The sequence below is a fragment of the Phodopus roborovskii genome, unplaced genomic scaffold (assembly GCF_943737965.1).
Source record: "Phodopus roborovskii unplaced genomic scaffold, PHOROB, whole genome shotgun sequence".
NCBI classification, from domain to species: domain Eukaryota; kingdom Metazoa; phylum Chordata; class Mammalia; order Rodentia; family Cricetidae; genus Phodopus; species Phodopus roborovskii.
Genome location: NW_026126625.1, coordinates 79,937 through 101,621, shown reverse-complemented (window position 1 = coordinate 101,621; position 21,685 = coordinate 79,937). Strand labels below are relative to the sequence as shown.

At 44.5% G+C, this 21,685-nt stretch overlaps 1 pseudogene; it reads left to right on the top strand.

The window, feature by feature from the left end:
- The first annotated feature begins 18,365 nt into the window (after positions 1-18,365).
- Positions 18,366-21,685, top strand: part of LOC127238070 (alpha-2,8-sialyltransferase 8B-like) — a 73,428-nt pseudogene continuing 70,108 nt past the window's right edge.

The window sequence follows — 21,685 nt, the reverse complement described above, 5'->3', positions numbered from 1 at the left end:
CTAAAGTAGAAACCAGGAAAACAATACAAAAAAATCAATGCAACAAAGAGTTGTTTTTTTCAAGGAAATCAACAAGATAGACAAACCTTTATCCAAACTAACCAATAAGCAGAGAGAGAATATGCAAATCCACAAAATTTGAAAATTCAAAGGAAATGGACAATTTCTGGATAACAATCACTTGCCAAAAGTAAATCAAGAACAGATAAGCAACTTAAATAGACCTATGACCCCTAATGAAATAGAAGCAGTCATCAAAAGTCTTTCAACCAAAAAAGCCCAGGGCCAGATGGCTTTTGATGCAGAATTCTACCAGAAATTCAAAGAAGAGCTGATACCAATACTTCTCAAATTGTTCCACACAATAGAAGTAGAAGGTTCATTACCAAACTCTTTTTACAAGGCCACAATTACCTCGGTACCCAAGCCACACAAAGACACAAGTAAGAGAACTACAGACCAATATCCCTCATGAACATTGATGCAAAAATACTCAATAAAATACTGGCAAATTGAATCCAAGAACACATGAGAGAAATAATCCACCATGACCAAGTAAGTAGGCTTCATCCCTGGCTTGCAGGGATGGTTCAACATATGAAAATCTTCAATGTGATCTACCATATAAACAAACTGAAAAAGAAAAACCACATGATCATCTCACTAGATGCTGAAAAGCCTTTGACAAAATTCAACACTCTTTCATGATAAAGGTCTTAGAGAGATCAGGGATAACAGGAATATACCTAAACATAATAAAAGCAATATACAGTAAACCAACAGCCAACATCAAACTGAATGGAGAGAAGCTTAAGGCAATTCCTCTAAAATCAGGAACAAGACAAGGCTGCACACTCTCTCCATATCTCTTCAATATTGTACTTAAAGTTCTAGCTAGAACAGTAAGACAACAACAGGAGATCTAGGGGATACAAATTGGAAAGGAAAATGTCAAACTGTCACTATTTGCATATGATAGGAGAGTTTACATAAGTGACTAAAAAAACTCTACCAGGGAACTCCTACAGCTGATAAACACCTCCAGCAAACTAGCAGGATATAATATAAACTCAAAATGTCAGTAGCCCTACTATATACAGAAAACAAAGAGGCTGAGAAAGAAATCAGAGAAACATCACCCTTTACAATAGCCACAAACAACATGAAGTATCTTGGGTTAACACTTACCAAACAAGTTCTATATAGCAAGAACTGTGTGTCTTTAAAGAAAGAAATTAAAGATGATACCAGAAAATTGAAAGGTCTCCCATGCTCTTGGACAGGTAGGAAAAACACAGTAAAAATGGCAATCTTGCCAAAAGCAATCTACAGATTCAATGTAATCCCCCATCAAAATCCCAGCACAATTCTTCACTGACCTTGAAGGGATAATAATCAACTTTATATGGAAAAAAAAAGAACCCAGGATAGCCAAAACAACCCTGTACAATAAAGGAACTTCAGCAGGCATCACCATCCCCGACTTTAAGCTCTATTATAGAGCTATAGTCCTGAAAACAGCTTGGTATTGGCACCAAAATAGACAGGTAGACCAATGGAATCTAATAAAAAAAATCCTGATATTAACCCACACACCTATGAATTACTGATTTTTGAGAAAACAGCCAAAGGTATACAATGGAAGGGGGAAAGCATCTTCAACAAATGGTGCTGGCACAATTGGATGATGGTGTGTAGAAGACTGCAGATAGAACCGTGTCTGTTGCCATGCATAAAACTCAAGTTCAAATGGATCAAAGACCTCAACATAAATTCAGCCATACTGAACCTCTGAGAAGAGAAAGTGGGAGGTACCCTTGAACAAATTGGTATAGGAGGCTGCTTCCTGAGCAGAACTCCAGTAGCACAGACACTGAGATCAACAAATAATAAATGGGACCTCCTCAAACTGAGAAGCTTCTATAAGGCAAAGGACACAGTTAAAAGGACCAAATGGCAGCCCACACACTGGGAAAAGATCTTCACCAGTACTACATCTGACAGAGGGCTGATCTCCAAAATATATAAAGAAACTAGTCACCAACACACCAAACAACCCCATTTAAAAAATGGGGTAAAAAACTGAAGAGAGAATTCTCAATAGAAGAAATCAAAAAAGCTGAAAGACACTTAAGAAACTGCTCAACATCCTTAGCTATCAGGTAATTGCAAATCAAAACAACTCTGAGATATTATCTTACTCCTGCCAGAATGGCTAAAATTAGAAACGCCAATGACAACTTATGCTGGAGAGGATGTGGAGAAAGGGGAACTTTCCTCCACTGCTGGTGGGAGTACAAACTTGTACAGCCATTTTGGAGATCAATATGGCAGTTCCTCATGAAAATGGGAATCAGTCTACCACAGGACCTGGCAATCCCACTCTTAGGCATATACCACATTTATGCAACAAAGACATCTGTTCAACTATGTTCATAGCATCATTATTTGTAATATCAAGAACCTGGAAGCAACCTAGATGTAACCTCAAATGAAGAATGGATAAAGAAGATGTGGCACATTTACACAATGGAATACTATTCAGCAGAAAAAGAAACAATGGAATCTTGAAATTTGCAGGCAAATGGATGGAACTTGAAGAAACCATCCTGAGTGAGGTAACCCAGTCACAAAAGAGGAACATGGTATGTACTCACTCATATATGGATTTTAGACATAGAGTAAAGGATCACCAGCCTATAATCCACACTGCCAGAGAAACTACGATAGAAGGAGGACCCTAAAAGAGACATACAAGGTCCCTCACAGAAGGGGAAAGGAACAAGATCTCCTGAGCATATAGGGAGTGGGGGGATAGTGAGTGGAGAGGGAGCTAGGAGAAAGAGAAGGGGATGAGAAGAAAGCACATGGGACTAGGAAGATTGAGTCAGGGGAGGAATAGATGAGAGAAAAGAGAGAGAGAGAGATGCCATAAAAGAGGGAGCCATTATAGGTTTGAAGAGAAAACTGATTCTATAGAAATTTCCAAAGACCTACAAGGATGACCCCAACTAACAATCTTAGCAACACTGGAAAGGCTACCAGAAATGCCCTTCCCTGATAATGAGATTGATGGCTAACATATCCATTATCATAGAGCCCTTATCTAGTAGCTGATGGAAACAGAAGCAGACACCCACAGCTAAACACTGAGCGGAACTGAAATCCAAATGCAGAGAGGGAGGAGTGATATGAAAATGTGGAAGGCACCACCCTCCCTGTGGATTAGGGAGGGGGATGGAAAGATGGTCAGGGAGCATGTGGGAGAGGGAGGGAGGGAGGGAGGGAAAGGGAACTGGGATCGATATGTAAAATAAGAAAAATAAATAAATCATAAAAAAAGAAATTGCCTATGGAAAAAACCTCACAGCTAGACTATCATTGCTATTCAAATGAGCACTTGCCAGACCCAAAGTCTATACCTCTCAGTGTATCTCGACACAGTTAGGACAGCCATTCTGAAGCCATGAGCACTGCTTTGGATTTTATTCTTTTAACTACCAAGTACATTTTTATGCACTTATATGCCAAAAATAAAAGAAAGAAAAATCCATGAGAGTTAAAATGAGAAAGACAATTAACTTAAGGTAGCCTCTTTCATGACTCACACGTCCTTTACCTGCATTCTGTCCTTTCTCATCATCTTCCTTACCCTTTCTTGTTCTCTATGTGTTGTACAAAGCAAATGTATTGTTCATTTGTTTACATATATACATGGATACATTATAATACACCAGGATTTGAGTATGAGGGAGAACATTCATTGTTTTCCTTTTGAGACCTAGTGACCTCCCTTAATATTATACATTCTAAGTCTATTCATTTTCATATAAATGTTGTGATTTCATCCCTATTTAGCACTGAATATTATTCCATTTTACATATGTGCTTATACTGGATAGGTTCTTGTTTTGTTTTGTTTTGTTTTGTTTGTTTTCATCAACTTGACACAAGCTAAAACCATCTGGGAAGAAGGAATATCAATTGAGGGTTTGCCTTTGTAAGAATGGCCTGTAGGTAAGTCTGTGGGGCATTTCCTTGATTAATGATTGATGTGGAATGGCCCAGCCCACAGTGGGTGGTGCCTCCCCTGGACAGGTAGGTGGTTCTACATTGTGTAAAACAGCAAACTGAACAAGCTAGGAATAGTGAGCCAGTAAGGAATGTTTTTCCATAGCCGCTGCTGCAGCACCTGCCTCCAGGTTCCTGCCTTGGCTTTACTTGATATGGATATAGAAGTATAAATCACGTACACCCTTCCCTCCTCAAGTCACTTTTAGTCATGGTGTTTACCATGGCTATAGAGAAACAAACTAAGGCAATATAATGTTTTCATTATCCATTCCACTGTTTATGATCAGCTGGGTTGGCTTCATTTCTTTGGTATGGTGAATAAAGCAGAAATAAACATGGTGTGAAGATATATGTATGGTATGGTGATCTCTGAGTATAGGCCCAGAGAGGAAATAGCTGGGTCTTATGGTAGTACTACTTTCAAATTTTTGAGGACCATCAAAACTGGTTTCCATAATAATTATGTTAACTTGAACCCCCACCGATGAGTAAGGGTCCCCTCTTTTTCATATCCTCTCCAACATTTATTGTCAGATTTCTTCATGATAGACATACTGAAATAGGTAAGGAGGTATCTTGGAGTAGTTTTAATTTGCATTTCTCTAATGACTAGGAATGTTGGGCACTTTTAAAAATAGCTATTGGCAGTTTCTGTTCTTTTTATTGAAAATTGTCTATTCAGTTCATTAGCCCATTTATTGATTGGCAGTTTTATTTCTTTAGTATTCCATTTCTGCAATTCTTTGTAAAGTCTGGCTATTATCCTCCCATCTGAAGTGTAGTTGGTAAGATTTTCTTCTGCTCTGTGGGCTGCTGCGTGCTGTGCTGACAGCTTCCTTTGCTCAGCAGAGACAGTCTTGCTTCATGTAGTCCTCCCTATGTGTTGATAACTGGGGCTAGTTCCCATGCTATTAGTGTTCTGTTCAAGAAGGCCTCGTCTGCCCCGGTGTCTGTCCCCTGTGTAAACTGAGAAGCAGAAACATCTGGATGAATTTCAAACAGTGGGGTGAGATATTTGAACTGATCTCTGTCTATAGACTAGATTGTCCAGAGTCTGCATTTTCTCAGCAGGAGAGCACACCCAGAGTGTACCAGAGGGGCAAGAATGGCAGGCCTCTTTCTCTCAGTTCTAGATGATTCTGTTCTCACCAACTACCAAATCACCTATAGAACAGGTCCCCACATATCAAGATCTCTTTCACATTAACAAGCTTTCCTTTATAGCCGTCATTCCGATTTACCCTGGTGTGAACAGTGTGGAGGATTTGTCCCCATTTATCCTAAATCCTTTATGAGCAAGGGTGCCATCTCCCGCTATCTTCAGGAGAGTAGAGACATTTGTATGTCATGCAGATCTACTTGTTAGATGCCACATAAGTGATCCAGAGATCTCAAGTATGTGAGCTGGAGCAAATGTAAAATGGCAAATTGTTGAGAGCCGGGATAGCAAGGGTGCCTATCTCCAGAAAAGTATGGGCATTTGTGTGCCTGTCATGTGGATCCACTTGTTAGATCCCACAGGAGCTAGACAGGGATCTCAAATATGGGAGCTAGAGCAAACGTAAAATACCAGGCTGTGGAGAACTGGGATGCCTATGGCCCACCGAAAGCCCTCAGACTACAATGCATCATGAAATACTTTGCTTGCATAAAGGCATCCAATGTGTTTTTAACTTGTGCTATGGGCTCAGGAGATGGCTTAGTGGGTAAAGAGCTTGCCTTGCAAACATGAGGGGCAGAACTGGGACCGCAAAACCTACAGGTGGTGGGGGTATGTATGGTGACAAACACCTATGCCTATCATCCCAGAGCTGGAAGGTGGAGCCAGATGGATCTGGTTGATTAGCACAGTCTAATTGAAGAGCTTCAGACCAGTGAGAACTTGTCTCAAAAGTTTGCTAGACTGGGTGGTGTTCTTGAGAAATGACACCCATCCTCTGGCCACTGCCTGTACATACACGCATGTGCAGGAACACACTCACAAACATACACCCACACATAAATAATAAGCAAGTTTGAACTATAGTTTTGTGGTTCACGATCATCCTTGAGAGATAGTTGATGAAAATTTAAGTTCTTGGCTATATTTTTACCTGACTTGTTTGTTTGTTTGTTTGTTTGTTTGTTTGAAAGAGTCTTGAACTCATGATTCCTGTGCCTCAGTTTCCCAAGAGCTAGGATTACAGGCATGGACCACCACACCCAGCATGAGACTTTGAACACAGAAAATAAAAAGTTTCCTTCCCCTGAGCAAAGCCAGCTCCCTCATGGGTGACCTGCCAGCAGTCTGTGCAACAGAAGAAGTCAGAGCAAAGGGCCAGCAGGAATGCTGAGATGGACAAAGAGCACGCAGCTTGATAGCTCTCACTTTGGGGGACTTGAAAGCCTGCATCATAAAACTCGTAAGTGAAGATGATGACAGCTACATAGTACCATATCCACTTTCTCCTCCCATGCTTCCCAAGCCGAGGGTGATGGCTTTCAGGACCTGGGAGTAATGAAGATGCATTTACAAATACACCCACACTTGCCACAAAACTTAGGGGCTTCAATTCCACATCCCCAGAGGACTGACAATGAGAATGCAGTAAGTTAATGAGGGATTGGGTGCAGCTATAGCTGTACAACGTATGACAAGCACACCCCATAATTAAGTCAGGAGAGTTTTCTTTTTGCAAAACCCTGGGGTGCTATGGCTTATATTTCTTAACTCCCTGATTGCTGGGCTTCAGACTGGGCACACAGGGGAAGATATTTGAGAATTACATGGGGCTTTGTTTGTGGACTTGGAGCATACAAATGCTATATTGATGCTGCCCTTTCTGGCATCCCTTGGAGAAGTGAATTCGCTATTGTGTACACTTTCCATGGGGCGGGAGGCATTAAGGAAAAGATTCTTGGTGCACTTACAAAAAGAAAATAAAAAGATAACAGTACCACACAGAGACAATTCTACTTTTTAACTTGTAATCTGAAACAGCCAGAGCCACATTTATTTGCCCATATCAGGGACAGTGCAAGGTGTCCATCTATTATTGATTTGGATATTGATTATTTAAAGAACTACTCAAATGTAATTTCTTCACTAAGGCTAGATGGAGTGTCAATGAAAGGACTTCTCTGTAGAGATTATCGGAACTCCCCAACCAATCTTTGGTAATCCGGGAGCATCTCGCTGTGATTCCTTGAATACTGATTTCCACGGACCATATGCCCACTTTTCATCTCAATTTCAGCTATGTGGCTTCTGTCAGTTTCACACAGATCAGTCTGCAGACAAAACGCAATAGTCTTGCCTTCCAGGCAGCTGTATCCACTTCTCTTCATCTTCTCATGCTGCACTCTATCCTTGAGTCTTCCCTAGCCATGAATTTATGGGGTGAAAGCTAAACCCAGCAATTTCCCTCTCCGCACTCCAAAACCCTTATCTGGCACAGTGCCACCTGGTGGCTGCTCCCAGTCATCGAATCAAGACAACAAAGGCAGAGAAAAGCTATGGAGAGAAACCTGGAAAGGCCAGGGTAAACATATCAAAGAAATCAAACGATAGGAAAGGAATCCCTCCTGTTAGTGCCCAAGTTATCTGAAAACTGAGTTACAGAATAAGAATTGATTCTCCATGGACTGTTTACGAAAAAACACAACTGCATTCCTTCCACATCTTCTCTCAGAATACCTGTTTTATCGTATCTTGTCAGAGGATGGGGATGAATTTGAATTTAACAAGTCCCCGTGGAAGCCGTTCTCTTGACTGGCTTCTGGAAGCAAAGCTGTAAAATGGTCTTCGATTAGCCACACATTAGGACAAATGTCAATATTATTGATACTTAAAAGTTTATCCTTCCAAATGGCTGCAGTAACCACAGAAGGATTCCTGTCTCATTCGAACCACCCATCCACTGGGGCCAGCTGTGTCCTGAAATCCTGGGACCTCCCTGGCTCATACTTGGTCATGCAAACAAAACAAAAACAAGGTGGCAATTTTGCCGCCCCCCCCCCAGCTATGGAAATTTATATATGTTTTTTAAATTGTTGAATGTAATTTTTTAAAAAGTCTTCTTGCCTGGTGATTTCTGCCCTATCATTATCTGTGGTCAATCCCATTCTACGGAGGGAAAGAAGCCCTTTTCCTGCCAGCTTCATTCTCCCCATTGATTTCCTTGCCCAACACAAGCTCCTAATGGAGCTTGAAATGACTGCAGCGAAGCTTTTGTTTTCTTCTTTTGTTGGCACACCTCCCTCCTTCAGAGGCCAGCTGTGGTGTGGGCTGGGGGGTCCTCTGCTGCAGACAGGCCCCTCCCACGAGCTGGCAAACAGAAGGTAAAGAAGGGGAAGGGAGAATGAACGCATCCGCATCCCGTTCCGATAGGCCTCCAATTATCAGCAGATAGCCAGACGCCTTTGAAATGAGCCACAGGACCGGGGGATGAAGGCTTTAGAAAAACACAAGAGAACTAGAAAGTTACCAGTCCAACAGGAAAGGTAAAAAGAAAATGCTGGAAACCTGGACCATCATTAGGAAATAAAGATGAAGCGTACATACCCCCAAGACACACACACACACACACACACACACACACACACACACACACACACACACACACACACACTAAATTGGCTTTTGAGATACATGAGAAAGAGGTTCCAGGACTCCTATAGTTGCCACAGTCTGTGGATGCTCAAGACTCTTACCGGAAACAGTGTATACTCCCCTATTCTTTCAACCATCTGTTGGCACAATGTAACATAAATGCAAATGTCCGTGAAAGGCAAGAAGGAAGGGAAAATCTGTGCATGTTTGGTACCTGTGTAATTTTTTTCCCTCTAATCTTTTTTGCTATTCATTTGGTTTAACACACAGATGAACAACTTATGATCCTAAATGATCCAAATAGAAATTACTAATAGGGAGAAGGAAGAATCTATTACCAGACCCTGCAAGTGCTCTACCTATCTTTGTTTCTCCATTCCTTCTAACCTCCATCTGCACAACCAAGACACTCAATCTGTAACCACCAGTGGACTTCAGTAAGTGAATCGCTCTGATAAAATTTAGAGAATTCTGCCAAAAATCGTGTTTATTTAAATAGGTACAGTAGCCTTCTATAGATTTTTTTCCTACATCTAAACACCCCTGTCCCCAGCTTTTCCCTCCAGAAGAAAACAGAATGCTCAAGCTAGCTGTATTAATGAGCTATGAAGCAATTAACTTTAAAAAAGAGAGAGAGAGAGAGAAAACTGTTAAGTTGTTGATTTTGGAGGTTTCCTTCAGAGATACTGGCCTGCCTGTTCGCTTTGTGCCTCTGGTAAAGCTACTAAATGCCAGGAGTGGGAAGCAGGAATAATACACAACTCATATCACAAATCAGAAAGTAGACTAAGAATTACCAGGGTCCCCTGATTCCTAAGGACTGCACACAAAATCTCACCTCTTAAAGTACCACAGGACTTGCAATAATACCATGCTGGGGACCAAGTCTCTAGAGTATGGGCCTTTGGGGTCCAAGCACTGAAATTCCCCATCCCTAAGACCCATGATCTGCTGTATTGGAAATCACATGTGTTTTGATAAGTCAGTGTTTGAGTAACTTAAATGCTACAGGGTCTGCTATGACATGCCCAGGCTAACCCCGGGTATGTCAAATGGCTTGAGGCCACAGTCTCACAGGAAATTGTATTAAATTGCTTTCAGGAGAGATGAGCAGCCCAGAGCTCTCTTGCCATCATGGTGAATTTCCAGAAACAGACTGCATGTTCTTCAATGGAACAAGGCTATATACATAACTGGAGGCACTGCTACTGACCAAGGACTTGGGAATAAGTAAATCACCGCTATTAGCAATAACATGTTGACATAAAGGCCGACACACAGCCACAAAGCTCTGTAATCACTCAGATTTACCAAAATTATCTCCCCGTTAGTAAACATTTACTCTAAGCTTCGGTGACGCGTGGGATGCCAATGTCCTCTAAAGGATATTTGAAACAGAAGAGCACGTGACACAACCAGGTCATAAAATAGTCTTCCCAGACATGTCAGTGATAATAAAGTTAAGTACCCATATTGCCCTCTTCGAATTTGGAAAGGCTGAGACAATTTGGACTCTTTTATACATCTGCAACAAGCTATCTGGGAAAACAAAAGTTAAAACAGTTGCCTTTCTTTTTATCTCAACAAATTATCTCCTAGCCAAAATTTTTTAAAATACATTTATTTTTTATTTTAGGTCCATTGGTGTTTTGCTATAGCTGTCAGATCCCCTGGAACTGGGATTACAGACATGTGGGTGCTGGGAATTGAACCTGAGTCCTCAGGAAGAGCAGTCAGTGCTCTTAATCACTGAGCCATCTTTCTAGCCCCTAGCCTTTTTTTTTTTTTTTTTTAAGAAGTTATTCTAAATGGGTGGTAGTCTCAAAGCTATATTCACCATGAGGGCTACTCTTCTCAAAGACAGCAAAGCCTGAAAAATGACCTGGAAGACTAGAGATGGATGCCAGGGGTGAAGGTCTGAAAAGGCAAGGCTCTTGACCCTTGCCTGCACCACCATCAAGGGAGTTTTAAGCAGTGGTGGGCAGTGAGGAAACCCAGGCTCTCTGAACAGGGTCCACTCTCCTGCAGAGCTGGCAGCAGAGAAATCTAAGTTGGATGACAGTTGGACTGGCCCAGAAGAGGACAAAGCAGGGGGAAAAACCCTGAAGCATCCTCCAGAACTGGAAATATTTCAGCAGAAGACGGTTTTGTGGGCTGCGTTGTCCTCCCTTGGAGATTGCACTATGAAGTCTAGGTAGATGCTTACAAAATAGCAAAGAAAAGGTTGAAAATTGTTTTCAAAGCCAATTTTACTAAATATGCACATTTATATTAGATTATTGAGAAAGAATATTAAACCCTGCCCCCCCAAAAAAATACCAGTGCAGAGAAAATAGGCACAACAAATTTTAATGGCTTTTTTCCAATTACAGACTAATTGTGAACATTGAAGAAAAATTTTAAGGCAGAAAATAGTGTGAAAAAAAAAAAAACCAAGATCATCCCAAATTTCACTGCCTAGAGATACCTACTGTTACACATATATATGCAATAGACACTATTATATGTGTGTATAAACATATCCTTTATATTTTATATTGTACCAAATAATACATATAGCTTTTTGTGGAGCACACTTAGTTGATGCTAGCTTTATACACACTTTGAAGGTATTATTTTAGTTCATTCCTGAAACTTGTGAGTTAAGTACTATTATTCCCTCCAATTAACATCAAGAAAATTGAAACTTAGGGCTGGAGAGTTGGCTCAGCCATTAAAGGCTAGGCTCACAACCAAAAACAAAGGTTGCACTGTGTAAAATTTGTCTTTAATACTCCCATTGTGACAAACTGCACTGGCTGTCCCCACCTGTGTATCCCTTCTTCCATGATAGAATCTCAGCAAAGTACATAGAAACCTAGAGTAAACATCAATTCTCTGCTTCCCTTGCAGCTAGTTGTGTCACTTAAGCTCTCTGGAGTGAAGTAACTTCCTTTCTTATCTCTTCCCCCAGTTTACTGCCTGGAAATTGAATGAAATGAGCCATTTAAAAGAGGGCTTGCCATTAGGAATGGCACAAGGTTTGGGAACTATTCATCACATTCAAATTAAAATATTTATGCAAGGAAAATAAGGCATCCCTAGACCTTTCTGTAGTCCTCCTCCATCTGCTTTGTCAAGAAAAATATGGGGACTAGAAAGTGCTGATGTGCAACCTCACAGACTCTGATTGAAAGAGAGACAGGGAAGGGAATTCCCAAAGGGACATGAGAGAGGAAACCAACATGGAGCCCAGGAACTCTCTTAGGTCCACAATGCTGTGTGCTACCATGACAGAGGGTCAGCATTCCACTCATTGGTGACACACCATTGTGGATTAACCCTTCTGGGGTTTACATTAGAGATGGAATCTCATTTAGCATGTATTGCATGGGAAATAGGATTCTGGAACACAATGTAGGCTGATTGATGTTTATTTGGGGAGAAATCATTTACACCAGAAGCAGATGACCATTGTGGGTTCCCCCTCCAAGAACGCCCCCAGATGCTCTCTCCAACAAGACCAGGAAGTAAGGTATCTGGGGTCCGGGACCCCAGACCTAGACCCCCCCCAGTCACAACCACACCTATCCCCACACCCCAATGGGCACAGTCAATGCAACAAGTGATTGTGGGTTGGCTATCTCACTAGAGCATGCTTCTCAAGTTTCAGAACCATGGCCACCCCATGTTGCCACTGGTAACTAATATTATGCTAGAAACGGCTTGCTCTCATTGTTTGGTGAAGTCATAAAATCACAAAGTATGAGGCTCAGCAGGAAAAGGCAACTGCTGCTAAGGCTGGCAAACCCAAGTTCAATCCCCAATACCCACATGGTAGAAGGAGAGAACCAACTCATACAAGTTGTCTTCTGACCTCCACATGCACACAGTGGCATGTAAACGTGTAACAGAAATGTAGTAATAAATACTATTACATTAACAATGTAATATATTAGTTGCATATAACAACATAATAAATCAATGTAATAAAATGCATTTTAAAAGTTAAAAACTAAATATTAGCCTACATGAAATATATAAGCTTTCATAATAATAATACCAGAAACAAAGTAAGTAAGCACCCAGAACTATCACTTCCCCATTTTTCACCCTTCACCATTTCCTGTGCTCTTGGGGTGTTTTTATTTCTTTCAGGCATGGTGGAAGTGCTCTGTCCTGGTGTGGCTACCACTCATATCTCTTTCCAACAATGACTTTAACAACATGGGTATGATGGTTTGAAGAAGATCATGATAATAATAAAAAACATATTGATTGTCCATCGTACATCACACTGTGGGACCAGAAAATAATAAACAACGTCTTTATCCCTTGGGAGTTTCTAATTTCATTGAAATTGAATTAAAAATGAAAGAAACTGGTGTATATGAGAGAAAACTAATGCTGTATTTGACTAGAGACAAGCAAGCTGTAGTATAATTTCAGCTTTGAACACCTGGAGATCTGGAAAAGCCCATGAGACTTCATCAGGAAGATGTCCACCTGCCTGTTATTGCATCCCACCTGTCAGCATGGTTTCAGACACAAAACAGTGATGAAACAAACCCTATCTGTGAATGAGAGATCCAGCATTCAAATGGAGACAAAGGAAAGAGATGTAAGATGGACCCAAGGATGGCCAGCATGGGCTAGCCCTGGATGCCTGAGGATGGAGATGTCACACCATTCTGTAGGCAAAGCCAGAGAGGCTGAGAGGTCTGACTCAGAAGTCATGGTGGTCATTTCATGAAATCATGAGAGAACATTCCCCTTTGTTCTCTGCTACCTGGTACTGAACTTCACAGTTTGGTTCTAAATTGTCTTTCACCTCTACTGAAGGGTTTGTCAAACTCTCAAGGAAAAAAATGCAACAACCCCCAACACACACACACACACACACACACACACACACACACTTCTCCTTCCAGCTCACTGTGGTGTACATCCCTACACCCTCCCCACATCGCTTGCTGATAATTTCAGAAACATTTGCAGCAATTGCCTGAGTATATTTCTTTTCGTTCCTTGGCTAAACTACAATTTTGCTATGTTGGAAAGTTACAAATGGAATGCAAATGTGCCCCTTCGCTTTTCCATATTGTTACCACTCAGATTCTGATTTAGAAGGGGGAAACGTGGCATTTTTTTGAGAACACTCAAATGTAGTGTAAATTTCAAGCGAAAAGGCAGGCTCTTCAGTTATTGAAGGTGCAGAAACACAATAGCTTATTAATCTACCCAGACTATGATATCCTGCCTCTTTCCACTCCTCCCCCACACTATCCTCTCCCAACATACTCTCTTTTCCTCTCTCTCTCTCTCTCTCTCTCTCTCTTTATCCCTCCCTCTCTCTCTCTCTCTCACCCCTCTTTGAGAGATAATGAAAAAGCAAAACTATCACTGTTTTGTGGCTAAAAAATGTTAAGTACAAGGTTTGAATTTTGGATAATCATTATTTATTCTGTAATGATTGAAAGGACTTTTCCATGGGGAAAGATGAAAATGAGGATTTATGGTTACTGTCTCGTCAGTGATGGAGACTACACGGAAGTGAAGATGGATTTGTTCCCCAAGCCCCAACACAGCAGAACTAAAGGAATACAGTACAAATCATAAGGAGATGCTATTTACAAATAGATTTAGAACTGCCAGAGTTCTGGGGGAGCACTGGCATTCCCAGGGTCATGGTGGAAGCATCTGACTCAAAATTCCCTCTACCAACTGAACCACTTAGGCAGTTTAGCATTTCTGAGCCTGGTTTGTCTAGTGCAAAAGGTAGAGGATGCTATTTCTATGAAAGGAGGAGTCTGAGAAAACTAAGAGAAATGCCTCTCAGCCTACCTGGCACTGACTTGTGCTCATGAATGTCAGTGTGTTACTCAACACTCCTGCCTCCATTTGGCACAGCCCTTCTCCCTAAGCAGTGTGTTCAAGAGACAATGTTGCATAGGCAACTGTATTGAGGGGGTTAGTTAGCTAAGTGATGGTAAAGTTGGTAAGTTCCACTTCTTGAGGTTGGCATTTCAGAGGACAATCCAATCCTGAATAGTGACAAAAAAGGGTTGCCTGACTGCTGTGTGCTATAAGCTTCCGCATGGCCTCCTTCTCTGCTATCCTTCAGTAATACAAACTTCCCAAGCTCCTTCAAGTTGCCTGAACAGCTAATATACTCTGTTGATTCGAATTAAAATGTTAATGAATGGTAATGACTTTTAATTTGCTGACACTTTCGTATAAGCCCTGCATTTTAGCCCAAGCATTCAATGACTTGGCCTAAAGAAATGATTGCTATAGGACACCACAGTTTCCTGAGAAATCCATTGCAGGAAAGGGGACTTGCTTAAATGAGACTGAAGGAAGGAAGGGAGGGAGGATGGGAGGGTGGGTGGGAGGGAGGGAGGGAGGGAAGGGATCAGTATGTCAAACTAAGCATGTTCCTGTATAGCTGTGCTGGCTAGTTTTATGTCAGCTTGATACAAACATGAGTCAGCTGAAAGGCAGGAACCTCAACTGAGAAAATGCCTCCATAAGATCCAGATGTAGAGCTTTTCTTAATTAGTAATCAATGGAGGAGGCCCAGCCCATTGTAGGTGGAGTCATTCCTGGGCTGGTGGTCCTGGGTTCTATAAGAAAGCAGGCTGGGCAAATCTTGATGAATAAACCAGTAAGTATCATCGCTCCTCCACAGCCTTTGCATCAGCTCCTGCCTCCAGGTTCCTGCCCTATTTGAGTTCCTGTCCTGACTTCCTTCAGTGGTAGGCTACAATGTGGGAGTACAAACAAATAAACCCTTTTCTCCCCAACTTGTTCTTGGTCATGGTGTTTCATGGCAGCAATAGAAACCTTAACTAAGACAGTAGCTATTGACATTTGCTATCAATCTGATCCTTCATTCTCATTCCAAATTCCAGGGATGAACTGAGGTAGCAGAGACAATAAGAGCAGTGGGTATGCACAGGTCACTGTTAAGGACACTGGCCCAGGAAGAGTGCCTAAGTGCCTTAAGTAATATTCTATGGGGAGTGGTCACAAGGGTTCCTCACCACACTCCAAGCCAACTCCCACTTCAATGAATCATTGGAAGAAGAGTCTCTACAAAGTTAAGTTCTTTTTTTTTTCTTGGTAGATATGCCATGGAAGCCTTCTCCAAGGGCCTGGGCACATGAATTTCTCTATAAGGAATGGTATTTGGTGCAAGTTTCCATGGCTTGCTGGCCACTGGGAATTGTTCCTTTCTAGTGGATACAAAGGAGGAATACTGCTGAGCCTGGAATGGGAACATAAGTCACCACACAGAAAATGTGAAGTCTCCACTATAGGAGTATTTGTAGCAGTGAGGTTTCCTGACCTGATGAACAGACCAAGTTCTGTCACAATAAGAACTATCATTGAGGACTGGGGAGATGGCTCAGAAGGCCTCAGAAACCCACATAAATGCCAGTGAGTATAGGAGCCCACCTCTGCCTCCAGCCTGGGATGGCAGAGTTAGGATTCTCAGGGCACGCTGCCTAGCAAGGCTCAATATATTGGTCAGCCTGGGGTGTGATGGAGAGACCCTGCCTCATTGCATAAAATGTAATATTGATCAAAGGTGATTCCCACCACCAACCTCAGACTTCCACATACATGCACACATACATACATGTGTGTCCATACATATTCAAATCATACACACACACACACACACATATATATATATATATATATATATATAGAGAGAGAGAGAGAGAGAGAGAGAGAGAAAGAGAGAGAGAGAGAGAGAAGAAAAAGAAAGAGGTATTGCTGGAGGAAAGGCACAGAACAGGGGAGAGAGAGATCAAGCTGGTTTCTTCTTGCTCTTGGGACTGAACTGATCTTATTAATCAGTTATAAGCAGGAGACCACAGCTGCACTGTAGCTCATATCCTATGCCACAATCAGACACTTGTGCATCTGCCTTCCTTCTGAACAGAGGGCTACTAGAGGGCAGGGAATGGCATGACTCTTTTTTTCTCTAGTCTCTAGCACAGAAACTGGCACAAGTTAGCTGCTCAATAAGTACTGCTCAGTGAATGGAGCAAAGGGAGAAAAACAAGATATTTCCAAGAATAACACAGACCTCCTGAATGTTCCATAAAATCCAAAAAAAGAGAAGGGCGTTTAGAAAATTAGACCACATGAATAGTCACACTGATGGAAAAGGTAGGTGTGTGTGTGTGTTATTGTTCATGTTCATGTGGGGTGTGTATAATGTATTGTAAGTGCACACACAACCATATATTTGTGTATGGAGTCCTAAGGTCAATGCTGGTTGTCTTCCTCAGTAATGCTCTTCCCTTAATTTTTGAGAGTCTCTCACTGAATCTGGAGCTTGCCAATTCAGCTATACTGGCTGACTAGCAAGCCCCAGGAACCTGCCTGTTTCTGTCCTTGCCCCTCAACACCGGCATTAGAGATGCACATTACTCTTACAGCTGTGTGCCTGGGTGCTGGGAATCCAAAGTCAGGTCCATACGTTTCATGTACAGCAAACCCATTGCAGAACTGAGCCACCTCCCCAGCTCTGAGATACCCTCTTCTGATGTCTTGCCCCTACTTGTAATGGGCAAAAACAGTGATCTGAACATGGTGCTCAGCTTCAGAGAGTCACCGCAGAGAAAAACAGTGTGCTCCTCTTAGGGAACAGAGTGCATGCTTATGGCAAGGGGGTGGGAAAGCAATGAAGTACTATGGAAGGCACACAACCCTCCTCTGGGGGAAAGACAGCTGGTGCTGGAAAGTTACATCCAGGGCCGTGTGTGTGTGTGTGTGTGTGTGTGTGTGTGTGTGTGTGTGTGTGTGTGTGTGTGTTGTAATCTAGTTCAAGTAAAACTTTATGAATGGGTCCTTCTCACTTTAATGCAACCGTGCAAACCGTAACATGAGCTAAACTGTTTGAAGCAGGGAAACAGTCCAGTACGGGGTGGGGAAGGGGCAGGGAGGGCATCTTTCTTTGTGGGAATCATATTTTTCTATAAGGCCTTTTGATCGTGATAGGACTCCAGGGGGTTGTTGATTAGACCAGAAAAGAGCAAGAGCTGGGGAGATGAAGCCTTTACAGTATCAGCCACAATGGGGTACTATGCCTACTGTTGGAAGTAGAACAGGTACCACACTGGGAATCCGAAGCTTCAACTCAGGGACCTCCAGAATCCCAGGCTTGGGTCTATAAATGGTGTTTTGTAGGCTGAGCACCTTGCCCATAAATTGCAATGAGCATCTCTGCTGAAGTTAGCCTGTCTTAGCCATTTTTTCTTCCCTCCTCTCTTCCACTTCCCCTCCCAATTTGTCAACTGCTGAAACATAGCCCAGAGAAACCCGCCTCCTCGCCGCGCGCTGGAGACCGTCCCCAGGTGTTAGTCATTGTGTCGGGAAAACTTTGAGACGAAGCGAGGGCGCTGGACAAAGAGGGAGCGAGGGAGGGCGTTTGCCAGCCAGTCCCAATGCTCCGAGTTGCCCCTGGCTCGGCTCAGTCTCCGGATCGCTTTCTATAGCCCAAACCCAGTCTGCCTAGGCCGGGAGTGGCAGGTTCCCCTAACCCTCTCGGGTGGGAGCCGCAAAGGCAGCTAGAGTTAGTGGGTGGAGGCCAGGGGAGGCGCGGAGCAAAGCTGTCAAACTGCGTCGGGAGCCCGGTGCGGGGCGGGGGGAAGGGAGGGGAGAAGAGGAGGAGGGAGGAGAGGGGAGGGGAGGAGCGGGGAGAGAGAGGGAGAGCGAGCGGGCTCGCCGCGCCTGAGCAACCCCTGTCTGTCGTTGCCACTGTCGCCTTGGCCGCCGCCGGTCCGGACTCGCCCAGAGCGCAGGGTGTGTGCCCCGCTGCGCGTGGAGCGCGGAGGCTCCTCCAGCCCCAGCTCCTCGCCCCGGCCCGCGCGCGGGTCCCGGAGGGCGCCGACCCCACCATGCAGCTGCAGTTCCGGAGCTGGATGCTGGCCGCGCTCACGCTGCTTGTGGTCTTCCTCATCTTCGCAGACATCTCAGAGATCGAAGAAGAAATCGGGTAAATAGCCGGCCCGGACCCGGGCCACGAGCCCCGGAGGGAATCTCTTCCTCCCCACGGGCTCCGCGCTCCTCATCCGCTTTGTGTGCACCGCGCCCCCCTGCCGCTCCGCTGGAAGGATGGTGCTGGCGGTTTGGACTGGGGGTGACAGTGTCAGGGGTCCGGGACGCTTTGGGGAGTGGATGATGGGGGCGCGGTTGCCAAGGGGTGTCCTCGGGCGGGTTGCACGGGCAGCTATAGCCGCGCGGCATGGGGAAAGCGGACTCGCCCACCCTGCTCCCTGTCCCCTGGTCCCTTTCCCTGGCGTGTGCGCGCGCGGTGTCGCCGGGGTCGAGGGAGGGCGCCGGGGAGTGTCTCGGGCGGGTGGAAGGACGGAGAGTGGAGGGAGGCAGGAGTTTCTTTGTCTCCGGCTCGGCCGCTTTCTCGCCTTGGCAAAGTGGGCAGGGGGCGCGCGGGGGATCTCTGAGCTGGGGGAGGGGAATCCCCTGGCGGGAGCTTACTGAGGGACACTCGGCGCCGACTCCGGGGAAGGGGAATGTGCTCTACACACACCAATATGCACCCACGCCTCCCACGGGCCAGAACAGGATCCCGGAGTGGGGGGTTGGCACTGCCAAAGGTGTGGCGCGCGGGGCTGGAAACCCGGGCTCTCCACTGCCTTTGAATGTTCAGCCAACCCTGCGACGCCCCAGGCGACCCTGGGTTGCTGTACGCTCACAACAGGCACAGAGAGCTGGAGACCTTGCTGGAAAGTCTCCAACGCCTCCTGGTTTCAGGGTCCCCAGGAGCTTGCGATCTCAGCTAGTCCCCGTCTCTTTAGAGGTGGGCGGGACCACAACCTCAAGCTGCTCCTGGTTCCGGACTTCTTGGAACGAGCTCTCTGAAGGAGCCAAAACACCATCAGGGTGCCCCCTGGGCTGAGGCTGGCGCCTGGCCCTACAGACTTCTGCAAGCAGAGCCGGACCCCTGTCCGGAGCCTCCAAAGCGTGGTGCACGTGTAGGCAGCAGGGCTCAGAGGTGGCCTCAGGGAAAGGGTGAGGTCTTAGAGACAGCAAGGAGCGAATCAGATCCTCTGTGGGGTTTGTGAGGAACCGAGCACACAAGCGTCCCGTACTGCTGCGCCCCTCCTTTGTCCAACTTCATTATCCACGAGAACAGAGGATTCGCCGTGCTGTCTGGCCCCTCCAAAACAGAGAGCGTCCAGAATCCAAGATGCTGAAGCCCTAGGGACCCTAACCTGCAGGCAGGTGTCTCTTCCTGCTGCTACTCTGCTTTCGTTCTGACACTGTTCCTCTCTGTAACCCACAATCCATTCTGTGGACCCCATTATGCTTCAAGAGCCTCTCTGTGCCATTCTTCTCATCCTCGGTTTCCCCAAGAACTCCGAAAACTTTCACAAATGTTAATACACTACGTGCTGTCAGCTCCTACACACAGGAACAGGCTACTTTCCCATAGCTGTTCTCCTAGTAGTTGGTCAGAGAACCACCAGTAGCAAGAGAAATTGGTGAAGTCACATTCTGGGGTGATGTCAGATGGACCATTTGCCCTCCCTCCCGGGTTCCTACCTGGCCCAGACCACTGGGTGTCCTTTGACAATGAGAAAAGGAAGGACCCCCAGATGCACACTTGTTCTGTTATGAAAAAACATGTGCTGCGACTTCTGTGAGCAAGCATCCTTGGTCATCGTTTTACTGAACTTCTCTCTGGGTATTTTCTGTTTGCCAAGGACTTTTAATTTTTAAAATGCAACGAGAAGATCAGTTACACATAGTGTCTCCCTTTCCTGCCAAAGGCACTTTGAAGCCTCCACTTTCCACAGTCAAATTCTTCCAGCAGGCAATCAGGAGTTTCCAGAGGGGCATTTACATATAGAGTGTGTATTGAAAACTCAGGGCTTGGTGCTGTGAGCATATTCTCTGACATGTTTCACTTGGGGATCCCTATTTTCTTCTCTTTCCTGGACTGATCTTAGGAAGAAAACGAACGCCTAGCCCACACCAACATCTCCTGTAGCATGTTCCCTAGGACTCTGGTGTTTGGGCTGACGTTTAGCTTGGTCAGACATCACCACTTTCTCCTCGTTTGATGTAGTCACCTTGGGTCTATACTATCTATGCCACATGATCAGTATCAATAGCCTGTTTCCATCTGCAGTCAGCCCCATCTATGTTTAATCTGGGGGGAGGAGGCTCATTGCATTTGCCATGCACGGAGAGGAAAAGAACAATGTGGGGCGGGGAGGATGGGAATCCCACTTGCCCATCTTTCAGCTAAGGAATGAGGTGTTAACACAGTCACTAATCCTTGGAACTTCCTCAGATGTGACTAGCAAGGGTTTGGTGTGGGCAAATGACCTGTCACAGAGGCTGGGGAGGGATGCCAAGAGGACTCTGTCTCCCTTGCCCTGTGCTTAGCAGAATGGGCTGGGATCCTGTTGAGGACCACAGTGCTTTTGTATCAGCCCTTTGATACCAGTGCTAGAAAGGATAACAAATTACCCACAAGAGAGAACCATGGTCCTGTCAAAAGAAAGGGGGTGGGCTGATTCTGGAAAGCAGTAGACAGTGGGATGCTGAGATCCAGTGGTCAGGCAAGCAGGATCATCACTTTAGGGTTAAGTTTTCCAAGGATTAAGAGATGGACAGTGAAAGAAACAAGCAAATCACACACACACACACACACACACACCACAGAGAGAGAGGGGGGAGGGAGGGAGGCAGGGAGAGGCAGAGACAGAGAGAGAGAACCTAGAGACCCATTTTTCCAAAGCCTTTAGTTCTTTCTTAGAAAATTAGGTTGGTGGCCTCTAATGTCACCATCCCCAAGCATTATATATGCTCTGACCAGGGGTAAAGTACTCTTTTGGAGGCTTTGTCTGAGTGACATCTCTTTTTCTGAGTGGCTTTCTTCAAAGTTCCATTCTTAAAACTCTTGTTCGTATTCATCTGAGACTGCGCGAGAAAAGAATACAGGAAAAAAGACCAAGTCTCTACAAAGCAGCCAAGGAGGCCTGGCTGAGAGCA